This window comes from Tenrec ecaudatus, chromosome 4 (assembly GCF_050624435.1).
Source record: "Tenrec ecaudatus isolate mTenEca1 chromosome 4, mTenEca1.hap1, whole genome shotgun sequence".
Classification (NCBI taxonomy): Eukaryota; Metazoa; Chordata; class Mammalia; order Afrosoricida; family Tenrecidae; genus Tenrec; species Tenrec ecaudatus.
In genome coordinates, this window is record NC_134533.1 from 112,773,261 (window position 1) to 112,795,441 (window position 22,181).

Genomic DNA, 22,181 nt, shown 5'->3' on the forward strand with positions numbered 1-22,181 from the left:
GATTACCAACAAACAAACCCCCGGGACCAGATGGATTCATGGCAGAAATCTAAGAAGCATTCAGGGAAGAACTGCACCCATCCTACACAAACTCTTCCAGAACATAGAAAAATATGTCAAACTCCCAAACTCCTTCAATGAACCTAGTATAACTCTGATAACCAAACCAGGCAGGGATCCCACAAGAATCAAGGCCTGCAGACGAATATCCTTAATGGACATCAATGCAAAAATCCTTAACAATATACTGGCCAATAGAATACAAATGTATATAAAACAAACAATTCATCATGACCAAGTGGGATTCCTACCAGGGATGCAGAGATGGTCAACATATGAAAGACCATTTGTATCATTCGCCACATTGACATGACAAACTATAAAAATCACATGATAATATCGATAGATGCAGAAAAAGCATTCAATAACATCCAAAACCAATTTTTGCTTAAGACACTCAAGAAGATAGGAATGGAATGAAAATTCCTCAAGATAATACAAGCTATATATGCCAAACCAACAGCCAATGCGGTAGTCAATGGAGACCAGACAAACACAATCCCACTGAAAAAGGGGACCAGACAAGGTTGTCCTTTGTCCCCACTCTTATTGAACATCGTACTGGAGGTGTTAGCTAACAGAAAAAGGCAAAGAAAAGATATCAAAGGTGTTTACCTGGGATAGGAAGAGGTGAACATATTATTTGCTGATGATATGATTTTATATATGGAAAATCCCAAATGCTCCGTAAATAGAGTATTGGAAGCAATAGAGGAGTATGGCAGAGTAGCAGGATACACGATCAAGAAACAGTAGTTTATCGCACTGCTATGCACATCGGACAAGACCACAGAAGAGGAATTCAAAAAGGCGGAGCCTTCACATAAGCTGAGCGCACAAATGGAAATATCTAGGGATTTACCAGACTAAAAACCAAAAGATTTGTATGAGGAAAATGACAGAACACTATTACAAGAAACCAAGAGTTACATCAACAAATGGAAAAATTTCCCATGCTCGCTGATTGGAATGCTCAATATAGTAAAGGTGTCAGTTTTTTTCAAGGAGCTCTATAAGTTTAATGCACTCCTGATACACTTACTATCATCTTTCTTTAAAGAAATGGAAAAAAACTGATTTCCAATTTCATATGGAGAGGGAAGAAGCTCAGAGTTGACAGAGAAGGACAGAGTGGGAGGACTTGCTTTACCTGACTTTAGCACATATAATACAGCCAGAATGGTCACAACCACATGAAATTGGTACAATGACAGATACTCAGACCAACAGAAGAGAACTGAAAACCCAGAAATAACATCATCAGCATACAGACAGCTGATCTTTGACAAAGGCCCCCAAATAAAAGAAAATGAACAGAAGTGGTATCTACTCTTTATCTTACAAGTTTCCCACAGTTGAGGAAGCCTTTCTCTCTCTGTGGCTTTAGTCTTACTTTAGGTTCTTTTAATTATTTGGAAACTCTATGAAAATTAAATATAGGATTGAATCAAAGGGTATGTATAGAGCTTAAATTTCTGACACTGAATTTATGGAAGCCAGAGGTCCATTTGTGGGTCTCCACAAAAATTGGCTGCTATTGAATTTTTTTGACCATTAATCAGCATTATGGAAGCAGCAGTCAAGAGATCAAATGACATACTGCATCAGGTAAATCTGCTGCACAAGATCTTTTTAGAGTACTGAAGAGCAAGGATGTTACTTTTAGGACTAAGGGGCGCCCTGCCCGATTCATGGTGTTCTCCATGGCCTCATGTGCATGTGGAAGTTGGAAATAAGGAAGACTGCATTTGAATTATGGTGCTGTAGAAGAACACTGAAAGTACCATGGCCTGCGATAGGGACAAACAGATCTGTATTGGAAGAAGTAAGGCCAGAGTGCTCTTTAGAGGCTTTTTCTTATGCCCTTCGGCTGTGGTGTCGGGAGAGACCCTGGAGAAGGACATGATGGATGGTCACGTGGAGGGGCAGGGAACAAGGGTAAGGCCCTCGACAAGATGGATGGACACAGTGGCTGCATCAATGAGCTCAGGCAGAGGGACAATGGTGAGGGTGGTGTAGACCCATGCAGTGTTTTGTTCTGTTGTGCACAGGAGCGATATGTGTTGGAACTGACTAGACAGCACCTAACAGGAACATTCACCAGCAGTGTGAATCGCTTTGTCCTCAGGCAGGGTGCATTACAGTGTGGATGGCTGTCTGTCCCCTGGCCAGTTCCGGGGAAAGTACACAGCCCTTAGGGACTTGCTTGGGTGTGCCCTTAATAGAAATTGGGCCACTTAGGTCACAAGATCACGAACCTCACCCTTACAGCCTTAGACAGAGGGCTCTGGTCCAATCTTGAAAGCTCTTCTATCTAGCATCATGTATGTGTCCCAATCATGGTCTCAGCCCTGCTTCTGTGGTCCTGCCTGTAACTGTGATGTACTGATCAGCTGCCAGGCATGCTTCTGTGACAGTTCTCTTTGCGCTCCCCTGTCCTATTTAAGCCTGTTCCTCTGTTAGCCCTTGGAAACAATTATGACTAATGATCTTCCTCAAACTCATGCTGTGCACTTGTCTTTGTCTTGTTTTCCCCCCGGATATGAATAACACATGTTCTCATTAAACATCGGTTTAATGTTATTTTATTCCCAATAAAAGTTTCTAGCTCGATAGCTATTTTTTCCCCTTAAACATTTTATTATGAGATTGGCAATTGTTTACAGAACATATCATAGTTTTACACCCAGCAAGTCATACGCATTCTTATTAAATGCTGTTGCACTAGTCTTTATTTGTCCAGGTAGCATAGTGTCTTATGATTTTGAGCTCTGTCCCACATTTTTCTCCCATTTTATCCAGGACCTTCCAATGTAGTGTTTCCCAAAGTGGGTGAAAGCACCCCCTGGGGAGGCGCTGGAACAATCCAGGGGCTGCAAAAGCAGATATCTACACTTTCAGCTTTGAATTAATTACTAGGCGTGGGGGGTGCAGACTAGTTTTTTTCCCCTGAAGAGGGTACAGTAGGGGAAATGGGTTTGGGAACTTATGCTAATATGGTCCTTTTCAGACAAGTTGTCAGCAGTAGCCAGGCACCATCTAGTTCTTTAGGTCTCAGGGCTGTGGAGATCGATAGTTCCCGTGTATATTAGACAAATTGTTTCATGTACCTTTTTATCTTTGTCACTCTTCTTTCCACGGCAGAAACTGCAGAGCTGTGTGGGATGCCCTGTCTCGCCCTCTGCCAAAGGTGGCGCTCTTCACTCTTTTTTGTGGGGTGGACCTTCCTTCCACTTAGGAGCGGCTCAAGTACAGAGGCATTTGTAAGCAGCCATCTTCCAGGGCAGACAGCTAGTTCAAATGAATCCAGAGCCATAAAGGCTCTTCTTTCTTGCCTTCCCAATGATGGGTATTATGGGTCCCTGGTACCTTCTGGCCATAGCTAGTGTCCCTTGTTTGTGGAATAAGAAGCACGTTGAAAAATCAAAACAAACAAACAAATAAGCAACTTGTTTTCTACTAAAACTCCATCACATTTCCCTAGGAAATTTTGAGCAAAAGAAGTTGAGGTGCTATTTTCCCTCATCCATCATTGAGAATATTACTTGAGGAAGAGGTGTTGCTATAACTGAAGAACAATGGACAATTGTACTCTATTGTAATCCTCTGAGTGTACTCAATGGGTCCTACTTTTCTTAAGGAAAGATATTAGTATCTCCAACACTAATGATGAAGACTATCAGGATTCCCCCCTCTCCCCGCGAATTTCCCCAAAGTGCCCTGGCAATCTTGGGGGTAGTGATTCTATCTGATTAAATTAAACTTATCCCATCTCCTGGACTCCTTTCTCATCATCTCCTTTTTCACAATGGGATCTTTGCCTCATGTTTGTAAAGCTCAAGTCGGTTTTTGCTAAAGCCAGTAGTGTGTCGAAGGTCATGTCAATACCCTGTCTAAAGAAAGAGAAAATCTGCTTCTATTCTGCAAAGGCAGATATTCCTAGTTTGGGATGTTAAAGAGCTCTGGTGTCAAAGACCTATTCTCAGAAGCCGATGGAGGAATTCTACTGTCCTAGAAAGTTACTGTGAATTGGAATGAACTTGATAACAATGGTTTGGGTGACAAAGGTTTCCCCAAAATTCAATTTCACCACAGAGGATAAAAGGCTTATGATACTCTGTTAGTGGGGAAAAGAAAAATAATGAAAAAAACAAGAAAAAATATGATCTCAATATTTATACAGAAACACAAGAAAAAGGGCATTAGTGAAAGGGGGCAATGGGAGATAAACTGCAGATAAAAGTTACTGCCACCACTTTTAATACTCTGGTAGCACTAGCCAACATGATTAGACAGAACAAACATGTCAAATACACCGGAAAGGAGAAGTTGGAAAGCTGCATGATTATATTTAGATATTATTATTGTGTCTAGGAAAATCCAAAGGAGTAATAGAAAAACTACACCCCTTCTAGGTCATCGGTTCTCATTGAAAGCCAGTCCATTTTGACGTTTCTCCACGTATCTTACAGGCTGTTTTCCTCCCAGCGTGTTTGCTCAAATCAGTAGCAAACATGGACCCTCTATTCCTTTGATTGGTACTCTTTTTTTTCCTTTTGAAATTTCATGTAGTGTGCTGCTCTCCCCCACCCCTCCCTTAATGCTATTGGTCTTTTGAAACAAAAGCATTAAACACCTGCTATAAAGACCTTAACCTGGCATGCTCCCATTCAAGGAAAACGTTCCCCCCTCCCCAGTCCCATAAGCCCCTCCGCTCCCCCCACCCCAAGCCAGGTGGCTGGTACACCTGGGCGGCCCAAACTAGGCCCAGGTGGGCTTGATTCAGCCAATCGGGTCAACTACCTTTGAACACGCCTCCCCAGCCAGAGGTGTAAACACCTTGGCTGCCAACTGCAGACTCCTTGGATCCTTCTGCCGTCTCTTGGATCCTGCTCCTGATCCATTTCTTTGGCTTCAGGTCACCACGTGTGGGCACACAGCCCCACGAGGTTGCCCTTGTTCACTTGTGAGCCCCAGCGCGGCTACTGCTTGGATTGGCACGCTTCCGTGAAATAGTGTGTGCTCCTTTGATACTGTAAAACCTGAAACCTCTCCTGTCCTTTATAAAAAACCCATTTGGATCACAAACCAGGCTTCGGCGTGAACTCTTTCTCATGGGAAGCCAAGAACTGAGATATTTGCCAATTGAGAACTATAATGCGTCCATGTCATTTTCCTATTTCCTAATTGGGTCATTTGTTATTTTCTTATTGAACAATTGTAGAGTTCTGTAGATTTTGGTAATTAGCCCTTTGTCCCTCAAATGAATGTCCTCAAACTTTGATAATAATTGTTATATCTACCCCCACCTTTTTACCAAACCCAAGCAGAGAAAGGTCGTTTAATGGGAGTTAGAGAGTTTCATTAGATGAAGAATCTCATTAAATAATTCACAGCCCCTGCTTTTCTAAGAATAAGAATAAGAATAAGACTACTGAGTGAACTTTGTGATCTTTCCCTCCGCTCCATTTATCCACAGACCATAATGAAAGGACATCCATTCATCTGGTGTGCTCTAAAGTTACTTGACACAATGCATTTTGCTTGTAAATGTAAATTTAATTTACATTTGGGTTTATTTTGTTTGCTTGATCACCATGTGTCCTTCAAGAAAATTACTGTTACTATGACTTCTGTTCCATGCATGTTCATGATAGAACTACTCACAATAACAAAAAGATAAAAGCAGCCTGGCTGTTCACCAACGGAAGGAAAGAGAGATCAACGGTGGTGTACAGGACAATGCTGCCCAATGCTGAAGAATAACAACGAATCTGCCAAACTCCACTTAGCGGGGGTGAGCCTGGAGGGCATTAGGCTGAGTGAAGTAAGTTACTCACAAGAGGAAAAATATTGTTTGAAACCACTAGTGTTAAAAGTCTCGAAAAGATTTTCCCACTAAAGAAACATGTTGCTGGTTACCAGAGGTGGGAGGGGAAAGGAGAGTAAATTACTGGTATGAAAATTTGATTCTGACTCATACCAACTCTACCTATATATAGGTAATAATATATCCATCATTATGATGAAGCATACAGGGGCATTGCTGTGTAAACTGAGTCTACCAAACACATTGAGGAAATAAGTCATTGGGCCCAGGAATCAGGACTTTAATAGTCTTGGGAGACATCAGGGTAAATTAGCATAACATAGCCTACAAAGACAATCTTCTACATCCTGCTTTGTTGAGTAGTTACTGGGGTCTTCTGAGTGGCCATCTAAGGTGCAACGATGGTCACTTCCCATCTGAAGCAAAGAAGAGTGAAGAAAGTTGGAGGATGGGTGGAAACAATCCAGTGGACTAATGGACCACATGGGTGGACATTAGTGGCTTAGTGGAGACTGGGGTAATCCCTGGACTATGGCTCTTTGTCACACTTCAGATCTGGAAATGAACTCACCCACATATCTCATTTTTCAGCTAAGCAATACACAGACCTCCCAGGAGACTAACAACACTAGTAGATATGCATACCTCGGCATTTTCAACCATTTGAGATCAAAAGGGCATCATTTACCCAAGGCCCAATTTCAGAGGGGTTAGGAAAGGAGAAATGGAACCAGGAAACATAGAGAGTGGATTGGGTAAGTGATGTTGATTTGTGGGGATTGCAATCAATGACATGAAACAAAATGTGCTGAATAGAAAACTGACCTGCTCTTCATTGAATTTACAATGAAAAGTACAACAAGCAGAAATCATAGATCTTTTTTTGAATCTCCGAAAACAATTGTCCTAAGTAAGCTCCTGAGCTGACCTGCCTGCGTTGAATTTAGCTGGCCCACAGATCCTCTAAGAAGCTACTACTATGATTGGACCTTTCTTTTGAAGACATCCTTTTGGGAACTAAGACAAATGCATTACTGAGAGAATCTGTCTGCAGCCGTTGATTGCAGAGATTTGTTTAGACACATTTTGTTTGGAATAAACAATGTATTATGAATTGAAATCTTAGCAGCAATACTTTTTGAACCAGAGTTATCTATCTATCTATCTATCTATCTATCTATCTATCTATCTATCTATCTACAGTTGTTAAGTACCATTGAGTTGGTTCCAACTCATAGCGGCCCCATGCACAACAGAACAAAATACTGCACAATCAGTATGGATTACACCTCAAACTAAAGAACACAGAAATCTTCAAAAAGGGATCAATAATCAACATCATGATAAACGAAGAAAACGTTGACGTACTTCAAAATTTTATTGTTTGGATCCACAATGAACTAATAGAAGCGGGATGAAGAAATCAAATTACATATTGCATTGTGCAAATCTGTGGCACAGGATCTCTTTAAAGTGTTAGAAATCAAAGATGTCACCTTGAAGGCCAAGGTACACCTGAACCAAGCAGGGTATTTCTAACCTCCTCATATACACGAGGAAGCCGAATGTTGAATAAGAAAGATAGAAGAACCAATAACTTTGCATTGTGATATCGGTGAAAAAAATGAAGTATACCAAGAACTTGCAGAAGAACGAACACATCTGTGTTGGAAGAAGTCCAGTCAAACTGCTCCTTATAAGCCAGAATGGCAAGACATTGTCTCACCTGCTTTGGACATGTCACCGGAAGGGACCAGTCCACATCAAAGGCCATCATGTTTGGTTAAGAAGGTGAGAGAGAAGATTCTCAGTGAGATGGATAGCCACAGTGGCTACAATAATGGGCTGGTGTTTTGCTTTGTTTTATACAAACTTGCTGTGAGTCGTAAGGGCCTGGACAGCACTCGACAACATATATGATATGTATAGTGTGCACGTATACATGCTTATACAAAAATCTTTCTCTTTTTGTTCCTCCAAGGCTTGTGTATATTGCAACTTGCTTTTCTCCTCTAACAGCATATTCCAGAGACAACTGCATGGCAGTTTATGTACCTTCTGAATTCCTTCTGACGGCAGCAGGGGATGTACACAAAATGAACACATCAGTCCTCTGTTGCTGCACATTCAGTTTGCTTCGGAATCTTTTACTGTTACTAGTAATGTCCCAATGAATAATCTTGCACATTGTCATTTCTTTTTTTAATATATTTTTTAACATTTTATTAGGGGCTCATACAACTCTTATCACAATCCATACATATACATACATCAATTTATAAAGCACATCCGTACATTCTTTGCCCTAATCATTATCAAAGCATTTGCTTTCCACTTAAGTCCTTTGCATCAGGTCCTCTTTTTTTTGTCCCCTCCCTCCCCGCTCCCCCCTCCCTCATGAGTCCTTGATAATTTATAGATTGTTATTTTGTCATATCTTGCCCTATCCAGAATCTCCCTTGCCCCCCTTCTCTTACGTCCATCACCCAGGGAGGCGGTCACATGTGGATCCTTGTAATTGGTTCCTCTTTCCAACCCACTCACCTCCACTCTCCCTCCAATCTCCCAGCATCGCTCCTCACACCTGGTCCTGAAGGTAACATCCACCCTGGATTCCCTGTGCCTCCACCTCCCATATGCACCAGTGTACAACCTCTGCCCTATCCAGTCCTGCAAGGTAGAATTCGGATCATGATAGTTGGTGGGAGGAAGTATCCAGGATCTGGGGGAAAGCTGTGTTCTTCATAGGTACTACATCGCACCCTGACTGACCCATCTCCTCCCCAAACCCCTCTATGAGGGGATCTCCAGTGGCCGACAAATGTTCATTGGGTCTCCACTCTGCACTTCCCCCTTCATTCACTATGGTATATATATTGCATGATGCCTTATACCTGGTCCCTTTGGCACCTCGTGATCGCACAGGCTGGTGTGCTTCATCCATGTGGGCTTTATTGCTTCTGAGCTAGATGCCCGCTTGTTCACCTTCAAGACTTTAAGACTCCAGACACTATCTCTTTCGATAGCTGGGCATCATCAGCTTTCTTCGCCACATTTACTTATGCACCCGTTTGTCTTTGGCGATCGTATCATGGAGGTGTGCAGCCAATGATATGATTTTTTGTTCTTTGATGCCTGATAACTGATCCCTTTGGGGACACGCGATCACACAGGCTGGTGTGTTCTTCTATGTTGGCTTTCTTGCTTCTGAGCTAGATGGCTGCTTGTTTATCTTCAAGTCTTTAAGACCCCAGGCATTATCTCTTTCGATAGCTGGGTACCATCAGCTTTCTTCACCACATTTACTTGTTCACCCGCTTTGGCTTCAGCAGTTGTGTCGGGAGGGTGAGCATCGTAGAGTGCCAATTTAATAAAAGAAAGTATTCATGCATTGAGGGAGTGCTTGAGTAGAGGTCCAAGGTCCTTCCGCCACCTTAATACTAAACCTATAAATATAGACACATAGATCTATTTCCCCATCCATATATATATATATACATATATATATATTTGCATGTACATATCTTTGTCTAGACCTCCATAAATTCCCCTTGACTCCTAGCTCTTTCCTCCATCTTCCTTGACTTTCCTCCTGCCGTACTCCCATGCTCCGTCCCCACCTGGGCTACAGCTATACCTCTTCTCTACGCAACCTTACCCTTGATCATTCCCCACCAGGCCTGCCACTCCCACCTCACTACCATTTTGGGTCCCATGTTGTTCCCTTGTCCCTGTGTTTGTTAACACCACTTCCTTACCCTCCCCTACTTCCCCCCACACCAAGTACCCCCAGAATTGTCGGTCCCATTGTTTTTTCTCCAGATAGTTCATCCAACCTGTCCTATTCAGACAGACCTGTGGAGACACTAACATGCACGAAAACAAGACAGAGGAAAACAAAGCAACAGTATACAACCAGACAACAAAACAACAAAACAAACCACTGACAAAGAGCAAAACAAAACACTTCACGAAAGAAAACCTTGTAGTTAGTTCAAGGATCGTTTGTTGGCCCTTAGGAGTGTTTTCCAGTCCAGTCTGTTGGGGCACCACGCCCTGGCCCCAAAGTCCACTTTCAGCATTCCCTGGGGACCTTGCCAGTCCATTCCCTTGCTGTTCCGCTGCACTCCCCCAGTGCTTTGCCTCGGTGTGATGGGATCAGGTCAGGTGCGATTCCCACACTGTGTCTCCGGTGCTGTCCCCTGTATCGCCCTTGGTCACTGAGGGGCATCATGTCTCATAGTGGGGCCAGCCATGTTGTTCTCTCTGTGGACTGGCTGCTCTACTCAGGAACATCATCCTCACGGCCTGGTGGGCCAGGCTGTGTTCTACTCTCTCTTCATCTGCCCCTTCATCTGCTCCCGTGTGTTCTGATCAGATATGTCCATCTCCTGGAGCTGCTGAATCAATGTTGTCCTTTGAAACAAATTCTTCTTGGGGGAGGCACATTGTCATTTCATAGTTTTGCTAATGTCTCCTTTGGAATACTGGGTCGTAAGGTAAATATGTGTGATTTTTCTAAATATTGACCTATTTCTGTGGGAAGCCGCAGCTCTCGCCACCATTACAAGATGGCGCCAGGCAGTCAGAGCGGCGGCCCAGTTAAGTGGTAAACAACCACTTAGAGCATGCGCACTGCTTAGATGACGTAGTCATAACTCCACCCTGGAATATGCTAATAAGGGTTCTGGCGAACGCACCAATCAATGCACAGCACGTCCCCATAGAGCGCATATAAGCAGCAGTAGTTTGGGGCTTCGGGATCTTTTTCCGCATCTGCAAATCGAACCCGCATTAAACGCCTGTGGAAGAATCCTGTTGTGGCATGTCCTTCTTGCTGGTGAGACTGAGCGCGCGACAAGTTGTGCCGAATCCCGGGAACGACCACCTCCGGCACGAGCGGAGACCCCTGTCATCAGGGAGGATTCAGAACCGCACGGCATGGGAAGAAACGGTAAGTTCTGAGAGACATGATGAGCCTGAATGATTGTTAAGCCGCTTGCTGGTGCTTGAGTGTCGGCGTGTGAATACTTCCGCTTTTGGTTTTAACGGCGAACAGCCAGCCGCCTTTTCTTTATCACGCATAAATCGGGTGTAGATAAATCCGTGCGCACCCGTGTGTTAAGTCCTTGTCTACATAAGCAGGCAACATGGGGAACGCGACAATAAAGACTATGGTTACGGCTCTCGATGCCCTATTGAGAGAAAGAGGATTAAAAATTTCAGAACAGACTTTGTGTAAATTTGTAAAAAAACATAGATGAGATAGCACCATGGTTTCCACAGGCTCGCTAACATCCGCGAGCTGGAATAAGCTAGGGCGAGACATAGACCGAGCCGCTGAAGCCGGACTGCTGAAGCCGGGGATTAGACCCATTTGGAAGCTAGTGAAAGCATGCATTGAGGACAAAAAGTGTGAGCAGCCATTGCGCCAAGGGCAGCAGGCTTTAGAAGATGTTCAGGAGAGCATGTCAGAAACAGAGCGGGAGGAAGAACAAGGAGCTCGTAGGAAGCAGCACAAAGCTGTTAAAAATGAGGAGGCTGCGCAGTTAAAATTAAAAGAGGACGTTGATCAACAGAAGAAGAGCCGTGCCCGCCATTCGGAGCCCTTGTACCCGTGACGAGAACTAGAGCTTCTTGAGTTAGCAGAAAGAATGAAGAGGACAGCGATCCATCCAGCACTACTATTGACGCTAATGGTGATATGGGCCTCGGTAGCACAGGGAATTAAGAACAGTATTGTGTCTCAAACCGCTGAAGCGTTACTGCAATATCAGCGTGTGGATGCCCATCTGACCTCTGGCATTTTATTATTAAATCAAAAAACAGATTTGCTCCAGCAGCAAATCAACCAGCTTACCACTATGGTACAATTAAGCTGTGTCTCTTCCACCACAGCGCTTTGCATCACTCCAGTGTTATATGATAATTTTAGTGCATTGAGTGCTAATATTTCTCAGTATCTCACAGGACAATGGACCAAAGAGTTGAACCAGCTGCAAGAAGACCTCCTGAATCAAGTTGTCTGATTGAATGGAACACACGTGGAACCCCTTACCCTTGAAAATTTTTCTTCTTGGCTTTCATCTGCATTTTCCTACTTTAAGGAGTGGGTGGGGGTGTTTACATTTGCTGCAATAATGTGCTGTGGAGGAGTGTTGTTGCTATGGTTGCTCTGCAAACTTAAAGCTCAGCAAAGGCGTGACAAGGTCATCATTGCGCAGGGGCTCTTAGCGATTGAGCGCGGTGGTTCCCATGATCTTTGGCTTTCTTTGTTAAAAGAAAACTAACCCCCATAAGTTGTCAGCTCTCGCACCCCAAGGGGAAGACCCCATTGCACTGGGAAGAGTGACAGAAATTGGATCTTGGCCAGCCCTTGCACCATGCGGAGCTCTGCTCATTGCACGCATCAGGGTGACCAGATTTGGGTTCTTATATCCATCTTGATCTCCTGGGGCTGCTGGAGGCTCCGGGATGGATCGATGGATTAGGCCTAGAATAAATAAGAAAGGAGGAGATGTGGGAAGCCGCAGCTCTCGCCGCCATTACAAGATGGCGCCGGGCAGTCAGGGCGGTGGCTCAGTTAAGTGGTAAACAACCACTTAGAGCATGCGCACTGCTTAGATGACATAGTCATAACTCCACCCTGAAGTATGCTAATAAGGGTTCTGGCGAACGCACCAATCAATGCACAGCACGTCCCCATAGAGCGCATATAAGCAGCAGTAGTTTGGGGCTTCGGGGTCTTTTTCCGCATCTGCAAATCGAACCCGCATTAAACGGCTGTGGAAGAATCCTGTTGTGGCGCGTCCTTCTTGCTGGCGAGACTGAGCGCGCGACATATTTCCCTCCTTAGGACTGCACCACTTTGAATTCTCACTCCTGGTGTGTGTGAGTGCCTGATTCCTCACTATCTAAAACCAAGCCAAACCAAACCAACCCAAACCAAACCAACACACTGCCATCGAGTTGATCCCAACTCACAGGGACCCTATAGGACAGGGCAGAACTGCCCCCAGTGTTTTTCTAAACGAATTCCTTCCAGGACTGGAAAGTGCTGTCTGTCTTCCTTGGAGCGACTGGTGGTTTCAGACTGCTGACCTCACAGTTAGCAGCCCAACATGCAACCAATCCCAGGCCCGGGCCCCTGGTCCCCACGGCCTCATCGATTTGGTATGTTTTCAATCTTTTGGACCCTTTTCAATGTGATAGGTGAATAATGGTCTCCCAGTGTATTTTTTAATGAGTATTTTTTTTCCAGTTAAGGGCCATTTTCATTTCTTCTACTGAATTGCCTACCCATATTTTCTGCCACTTTTTCCATCTAGATCTTTTCTTTCAACTTTTAGGAGCTATTGTATATAATAGGCATTGTCTGGGTTATAAGTTGTACATATTCTTTTTCTATTTGCCATTTATCTTTTGACATTACCTATGATTTTTTTTCGGGGGGTGGGGTGGGTATACAGTGGTTTGTGCTTCACTACTATGTAAAGTTTAGAGCCCAATATATCAATCTGGATTTTATCAGCCTGGAAACAGAATGTTTTTTTTATTTTATGGATTGCAGTATCGTTTCAGAGATTTTGGCTTATCTTGTCAACCTTAAAAAAATTCTCTCAAGCTCTTAATTCAATAATGTCTTTTGTTGAACAGTTTTCAATTTTAATGTAAAATTTACTTGGATTTTCCCTTTGGATCAGGCTAAGAAAGCATACGTTGCCTCGAAGTCATGAAGATATTTTGCCATATTCCCTTGAACAGCCAAAGAATTGTTTATTATTGATCTATAATAAGTACTAGAATTGAACACGACTGTTAAACTCCCTTATGCCAATTTAACAACAACACGGCACTAAAGCACATGGTTTGTATTTTACAAAATCAACAGTTGGCAAAACTTTTTGGAGGTTGAGGTGACCTGAGGGGACCTGCTTTACCACCAGTGGTCTAAAGCCAGTGCTCTTCTAACTATGGCCTAAGACCCAGGTGAGCTCATGAACTGTTCATAGCCAGTGGCACCCTACCTGCATCCTTGACAGTTGACGTTTGAAAAAGTGGCCTTTTTTAAACAGGGGATGTGAGGCTCACTCTGTGAAAAGCTCTCTTATTCAACACTGGCATTTTCTGCAAGTTATCATTTTTATAAAACAACAAAGAGATATCAGAAACAGCAAGTAGTTTAGAGGACTTTCCCTGCAGTTTTCTTTCTTTTAAAAAATACTTTATTGGGGGCTCACACAACTCTTATCACAATCCATACACACATCGATTGTACAAAGCACACTTGTACATTTGTTACTCTCATCATTCTCAAAACATTTGCTCTCCATGTAAGCCCCTGGCATCAGCTCATTTTCCCCCTCCCTCCCCTCCCCCCTCCTTCATGAACCCTTGATAATTTATAAATTATTATTTTGTCATATCTTGCCCTATCCAATGTCTCCCTTCACCCACTTTTCTGTTGTCCATCCCTCAAGGAGGAGGTTATATGTAGATCCTTGTAATCGGTTCCCCTACAACACCACCCTCCTTTTAAGGCCACTCTCACCTTTGGTCCTGAAGGGATTATCCATCCTGGTGTCCCTGTGTTTCCAGTTCCTCTCTACCAGTGTACATCCGCTGGTCTAGCCAGAATTGTAAGGTAGAATTGGGATCATGATAGTGGGGGGCAGGAAGCATTTAGGAACTAGAGGAAAGTCGTACGTTCATCATTGGTACACTGTACCCTGACTGACTCATCTTCTCCCGGAGACCCTTCTGTAAGGGGATGTTCAGTTGCCTACTATTGGGCTTTGAGTCCTCACTCTGCACTCCCCCTCATTCACAATGATATGTTTTTTTGTTCTTTGATGCCTGATGCCCAATCCCTTCAACACCTCGTGATCACACAGGCTGGTGTGCTTCTTCCATGTGGGCTTTGTTGTTTCTGAGCTAGATGGTCGCTTGTTTACCTTCAAGGCTTTAAGACCCCAGACACTATCTCTTTTGATAGCCGGGCACTATCAGCTTTCTTCACATTTGCTTATGCACCTGCTTTGTCTTCAGAGATTGTGTCGGGAAGGTGAGCATCATGGATTGCCAGTTTAATAGAACAAAGTAGTCTTGCATTGAGGGAGTGCTTGAGTGGAGGCCCAATGTTCATCTGCAACCTTAATACTAAACCAATACATATATTCACATAAATCTATTTCCCCATCCTCATATATAAATATATTTACATGTGTACATGCCTTTATTTAGACCTCTATAATGCCCTTAGCCTCCTAGCTCTTTCCTCTATATCCTTTGACTTTCCTCTTGTCCCACTATCATCCTCAGTCTTTGTTTGGGTTACAGTAATTCCTCTCTGTTACATTACCCTTGGTCACACCCTACAAAGCCTCCTACACCCTCCTCACCACCGATTTGGATCACTTGTTGTGTTTTCCCTTATCCCCGGGTGGGTTTGTTAATACCACTTCCTTTCCTCCTTCCCCCTCTTTCATGTCCCCCCGGAACTGTTGGTACCATTGTTTTCTCCTCCAGATTGTTCATTGAGCCTGTCTTATTTGGACATTCCTGCGGAGATAATAATGTGAGGTAGTTGAGAGGCGCCAGAAACGGAATCAGCCGAATTTTAAGCAAACAGGCTTTATTTCGGGGAAAAAAACCCACCTGGGCAAAGTGTCACAGTCGGCAACGTCTGGGCTGGGGGAGTCATGCCTCCAGGCTCTTGGAACAATCCTTTTATCCCCTGGATACATGCGGTTGGACTGGCCCTGGGCCGTATCTAGTAAGTTGATCAGGGATTGGAAGGCACCAGCGCATGCGAGGAAGACTGCTGCTGATTGGGGGATTCAAATGTGTCCTCGCCCCTCGCCAGCGGAGGAAGATTGGTAGATACAGGCACGTCCGTGCCCCCAGCCAGATAAGGAAGGCTGCTGGTGATTGGTAGACGCAGGCACATCGGGCTCCTAGCCAGATGAGGGAGCACTTCCGAGTTCCCGGTTGAGCACGCACATAGCGAGTGCAAGACCCGGAGAGAGTTACATCAGCCAACTCTGACCAGCTCCACATGGTGTGTGTGTGGGTGGGGATTGGAGGGTGTGGGAGGAGGTTATTTATTTGGCCAGACAAATAACATGCACAAAAACAAGGCAGAGCAAAACCAAGCAACAAAACAACAACATGAAGCCAATGACAACAAAACAAAAAACAACAAGAAAGTAAAGCTTGTAATTAGATCAAGGACTGTTTGTTGACCTTTAGGAGTGTTTTCCGGTCGTGTCTGATGGGGTGCCAAGCCCTTGCCCCAAAGTCTATTTTTGGTATTCCTTGGGGAATTCGTCGCTCTGTTCCCCTTGCTGTTCTATTGCAAGCCTTTAGTGTTTTGCCTCAGTGTGGTGTCATCAGATTGTGTCTCCAGTGTTGTCCCCTGTAGGGCTATGAGTCAGTGAGGGATGTCTTGTCTCATAGTGGGGCCGGCCATATGGTCTTCTATGTGGATTGGCTTCTCTGAGCAGTAATCTAATTGTCAAGGCGTGGTGGGCCAGGATGTGCTCCACTCTGTCTTCCTCCCCCTTCATTTGCTCCTGTGTTCTCTGATCAGATATATCCCTCTCCCTGAGCTGCTGCTGCAGTGCTGTTCTCTGAAATAAATTCTTCTGGGGCGAGGGGCAGGGTTCCACGTAATTGGGATTGGGGCCAGTCCCTCATCCCTGCAGTTTTCATATAAATCAGTGATGATGAACTGGTGGCTATGTAAATACTTAAAACATAGGCTGATTTTCTCCTAGTCATATTCATTAGGGGGATCTGTTTTGGAGCTATTCAAAACTATTTTTATAAGCACCAGTCTTTTTTAATTTTTGAGAACCAAGTTGGTTTGACCAACAAAATAATCACTTTTTGTTGTCACCTCTTCGTAATCATGATTTGTTAAAACTCACACACATACACACACACACAATGAGATAAAACACAGAATGTGTATTTGTTTGGATGGGAACAATGAAGAGGTACCTAAAACGGCTTACTTCTTTTTCAAAACTATGCATTTAAATGTTCTTTTTACAAAACAACTTTATCAACTTCAAAGTACTCTCCATTACACTTAATACATTTGTCAAATCTGTGATTCCATTCTTGGAAACATTTTTTTAACTCATCTGTTTGGATGACTGACAGCACTTCCCTCATTTTTTTATTCACCTCCTCTACATCGTCAAATTGCTGTCCTTTCATGTACCTCTTCATTTGCGGGAACAAAAAGAATTTGCATGGAACAAAGTCAGGTGAGTAATGTGTGTGGGGCAAAAAGGGCTTGCTTCTTTCTTCCAATGTTTTTTTTATTTATTTTGACACAAACAGGTGCACTGAGATGACTGCATGAGCAGCTGAATTGTTTTGGTGGCAAAGCCAGTCCCCCGTCTGCCACAAATAAGCCTTTTTTGGTCATACTCTGGTAAGCAATTTTTTTAGAACCTCTAAATTGAAAGCTTGCTTAATAACCCGACCTGGTGGAAGAAACTACAAATGCACTAGGTGTCGACATTTTTGTCCATTTGGGAAGTTGAAGGATGTCCAGAATGAGATTTGTCATCAATCAAAATTTCACCTTTTTTGCAACAAAAACCACTCATATGACTTGAGTTTTTCCCATAGCACTGTCCTTGAAGGCTGTGTTCAACATCACAACATTTTCTGCAGCATTTTACCAAGCAGGAAACAAAATTTCACAGCTGCATGCTATTCTCTTAAATCAGCCATCACACACACAAAAAAACAAGCTTCGAGAGAAACTGCTTTTATGAAAAAATTCCCTGTGGCCAGAGAGAAACTTCCCAGGTGACGCCACTGAATGCACTAACCCAGAGTGAGTTGCTAGATGATTGCCTAGCAGGAAAAATGCATACTGAGAAAGCTCTGTTCCACCCAGCACAATTTTTTTTTAGTATCTGCTCATAAATCTTTTGGATTCTAACTACCCTGAAGAACATTGAAGACACTTGTAGGGCATACTATTTCCTAGTTCCACACATCATGATGTCTACGGCAACTACTCAATTTCTACGGATAAGAGCATTTCATTCAGAGGCTGCTCAGAGTTTGAATTACATCAATTTCTGCATTCTTTCTGAGTTGGACTGAGGTTACCTCAAACAGGGCCATACCATTAGAACAAAAATTGTATGTTCATATCAAATAGGCTTTTTATTTTATAGATTCATGTATCGAGAGTAAGACTCCTTGCTGTGCACTCTGGGTGACCACAAAGAACCTGAGAAGTCATGATTTCTGGATGCTGAGAGGAAGTGACACACTGAAAACTCATCGCAGACAGGGCTGGAAAGTGGTAAGAGTGCTCACCCACCACTTGTTCCAGAAATCGTTGGCTTAAAATGCGGGACCATGGTCCAGTTTTTCAGTGTTAATAGCTGCCAGCTGTTCATTTATATGTATACATATAGAATTTTATATAAAAACCACTGCCTGGCTAACAATAAGTTAGAATACTGACCAAATCTCTCAGGTCTGATAAAATCTCTCAAGATTAGACTAAAAACAAGACAAAAATAAACCCCAGTCAATAGGAGTTAAAAATTACACAATTTAACTGGAATGTAACTGACCCTGTAGACTGGTACATACATCTGAATGGGCTTGAGAACATGAAACACTTCAGCTGAAAAGATGTGTCCTCTATGCCATCTCCATTTTCCTTCAAAGAATACTGGCATGTGTAATTCTCATCTTTAGAGAGAGAGGAAGAAGCAAGAAGGCAAAAGCTGAGAGACACAGAGGTCACCCAGCGGGCAGCAGGGGCATTTGGTTCTTTGAGTCTTCATACTAGTTGGCCCAGTGCCTGCTGGGCCACCTCGTTTTCCTTGCAGTCAAGACTTGGACGATGGACCTGACCCCTCCCACAGCAAGTGCTTTTTCATGCCCCTGCCATAACACAGGACTGCTATAGTCTGAGTGGCTCTCAGAGCCTCTGACCGCACACTTCACTAGGAGGTCCACACCATGCTGTCCAGAGATTGAACTGCCTTTTCTTTTCAATTATTCTATTGGGGGCTCATACAATTCTTATCACAATCTGTACATCCATCCCTTGCGTCAAGCACATATGTACATTTGTTGCCATCATCATTCTCAAAACACTTGACTTTCACCTGAGCCCTTAATATCGGCTGCTCATTTCCCCCCACCCTGCCTCCTCTCCCTCATGAACCCTTCATAATTCACAAATTATTATGATTTTGTCATATGTTACACTGTCTGATGACTCCCCTACCCTTTCTCTGCTGTCCATCCCCCAGGGAGGAAGTTATATGTAGATTCTTGTCATCGATTCCCCCTTTCTATCCCACATTCCCTCTATCCTCTAGACATCGCCAATCTCACCAATGATCCTGGAGGAGTCTTCTGTCCTGGAGATGAGTACCTTCAAGACAATGCTGCCTGCTACATCCTTGACCTTGGGCTGGCTCTTAGTGTTGATTGGTGGGGGGTGGGTGTGGGCTTCTGAGCAGCCTGCAATGCAGCTACCATGTCTCCTTGTCACAGGCAGGAGTTCAACTCCCCTGTCATCAGCCCAACTTGGCCACCAGCCCACCCTGTCTTCCTCACCCATGAACTTGTTCTCCTCATCGTCATCCATGTCCACCTCCTGGAACTGGGCTGACGACAGCATGTTCTTCAACAACCCGGATGCCGACCGGTGGCAAAGGCCCCCTCTCGGTGCTACCTCTCCTACAGCAGCCTCAGCCCAGCGGGAACCCGCAGGTCGGTGCCTCCAGTTCTCTCTTCCACTCGAGAAAGAGAAAATTGTTTTTCACATTTAAGCCTACAGTCTCTCTGAACTTAAAAAAATGTTTTAAAATATTTTATTGTGGTCAAGTCCATGTAACAGTAGAGTTTCCATCTCACTGCTTTGAAGTGTACAATTCAGTGGCCTTGATCACATTCACCAGGCGCTGCAGCCATCACCTTTGTTTCCCTCATCTTTCTGAGTGTTTTCTTCACCCTTGGCATTCCTGAACGGACTTTTTCGTGTAGGTGTTCAGTTTAATTCCACAACCCCCTGCATCCCCAGGGCATGAACAGACAAAAATGACACCCAAATGGCTAAGAAAGCAGCTCACGATAATTAGCCAGCTGGGAGACGAAAATCAAAGCCATGAAGACACAGCATCCTACACTGACAATGAGAGCCCACTTCAAAACACCAAGAAACCACCGCTGCTGTTGGGAGCGCGAGGAGATTGGGCCTCTCTTACACTGCTGTAAAACGTACCACCATTGTTTCCTGTTTGATGGGCCTTTTTTGTTGACCAGTGTTCCCTGGCCTGGGGTTTTAGCTTTCAGTAAGTCTTCATAACTGACCAGTGATTCCAAGATTGGTACGGGACGAAGAATTGTTTGGTTAAGTTGTAAGGAGTCAGAGCTGACTCAAAGGCATCTGCCAGCATCTGCAGAAGGCAGTTCTGCAAACTTTTCTTCTTCAGAATCATGCCCATTGTTTCTGGTCTTTTTCACTTCCTCAGAGATGTTAAAATCACATTGTCAAATCTTTTCCTCTCACATACAATCTGTTCCGTTTGGGATGGTATTTGTATTTTATTGGTAGGTCTTGTTAGTATTTCTCTCTGAAGACATCACATGAACAAGGAGGCTTCAAAAAGACCACAGAACACTGGAATGAAAAGAGAATGGAATTTTCCCACGAACTTTCTGTAGTCCCTTCATATGTTTAGGTTTTTAGGTCTCCTCTAATTCCTCTCATTAAAATTGTGCTGGGCTGGCCATGGAGCCTGCACATATTCTCTGTTATATTTATGTTTAATAATTGGATTGGCTAAGTATTTGTCTTTGACAGTTCACTAAGCTGCCCTTTTAAGTTGGTACTTATTACTAAACATTTGTAAGGTTTCATAGTAAGAATATAAAAAGATACGCCTGCAGCAAGTGCAAAAGTACCAAACTGATCTCACTCCTGCCATGGAGTCACTGCTGACTCAGAGACCACTTATGGGTTTGAGATTAACTTTATGGGAGTAGAAAGTCCAATCTTTCTCCCTCAGAGTTGCAGGTGGTTTTGAACTGCCAACCTTGCGAATTGCAGGCCAACTGGTAACCACTACAGCGCCAGGGCTCCATATCAAACTTATAGGATTAAGTATAATAGTGTATGTGTTATTTGCGTAGCCTTGAATAAAGGAAGAGGTGGTCTGATCCTGAGATACCAACCAACCTCTGCAGAGTTGGTTCTGACTTAGAGTTGACCCAATAGGGTTTTCAAGGCTCTAACTCTTCACAGGAACAGATCACATTTCTCTCTTTCAGACAAGTTGGTGGGTTTGAATTGTTGACTTTATGGTTAGCAGCCCAATACTTCTTCAACAGCGACCCGAGGCCACCTGAAGGATTAGCCGCTTGAAAGCCTTATGGATATTAACAAGCAGTGTTTCATTCTTTTGTACAGAGGGTCTCTAGAAGTTGGAAGGTCTCTGACAGGAAAAGGTCCATATTTGTGCACATTCCAAATAAAAGATAGGTCAAATTATAGAACAATATCATTGATATCATACAATTGAAATTTTATTTAAGAGCATCCAACAATGGTTACAGCAGCATATTGACAGCAAACTGCCTGCAGTTCAGGTTGGATGCAGAAGACGATGTGGAACATGGGTGATGTAAGATGGATTTTTGCTCAAAGCAGAGAACACCAGAAAGATGTTTGTTGTGTTTCATTGACTATGCAAAGGCACAGGGCAGGTGGCAAATAGGAAGGCCCTTGGTGAGGTGGATGGACCCAGTGGCTGCATCAGTGGGCTCGGGCAGAGGAACAATTGTGAGGATGGTGTGGGCCCGGGCAGTGTTTCCTTCTGTGGTGCGTAATGTCGCTCTGAGTGGGAGTTGACTCAGTAGCACCTAACAATAGCAATATGAGCTTCAAATTGTTTTCACATTCTAAAAAGGTTGGGAAAAGTTCATGCTTTGTGGCTATTGAAAATGATATGAAATTCAAATGCCAGTGGACAAAGTTTTCCTGTCACATAGTCCTACTTACCCAATTATGTATCGTCTGTAGTTGCTTTAACACAACATGACAAAATTGCGTCCACAAGGTAGAGGCCATAAGATCTAAAACATGTACTTTCTGGCTCTTTCCAGCAAAAGTTAGGTGGGTCTTGTTTAGACTATTAGGCTGATAATTAACCTGCTCATGTGTTAGGTAGGATGCTTTCAGCACTAGTACAGAAATCCTGAAACACATTTGCTTAAAAAATAACATTTATTA

At 43.5% G+C, this 22,181-nt stretch overlaps 1 pseudogene; it reads right to left on the reverse strand.

Annotated features, from left to right (window-relative positions):
- Positions 1-18,721: 18,721 nt before the first annotated feature.
- Positions 18,722-20,394, reverse strand: LOC142445997 (actin-related protein 2/3 complex subunit 5 pseudogene; annotated as a pseudogene).
- Between the last annotated feature and the right edge of the window lie 1,787 nt (positions 20,395-22,181).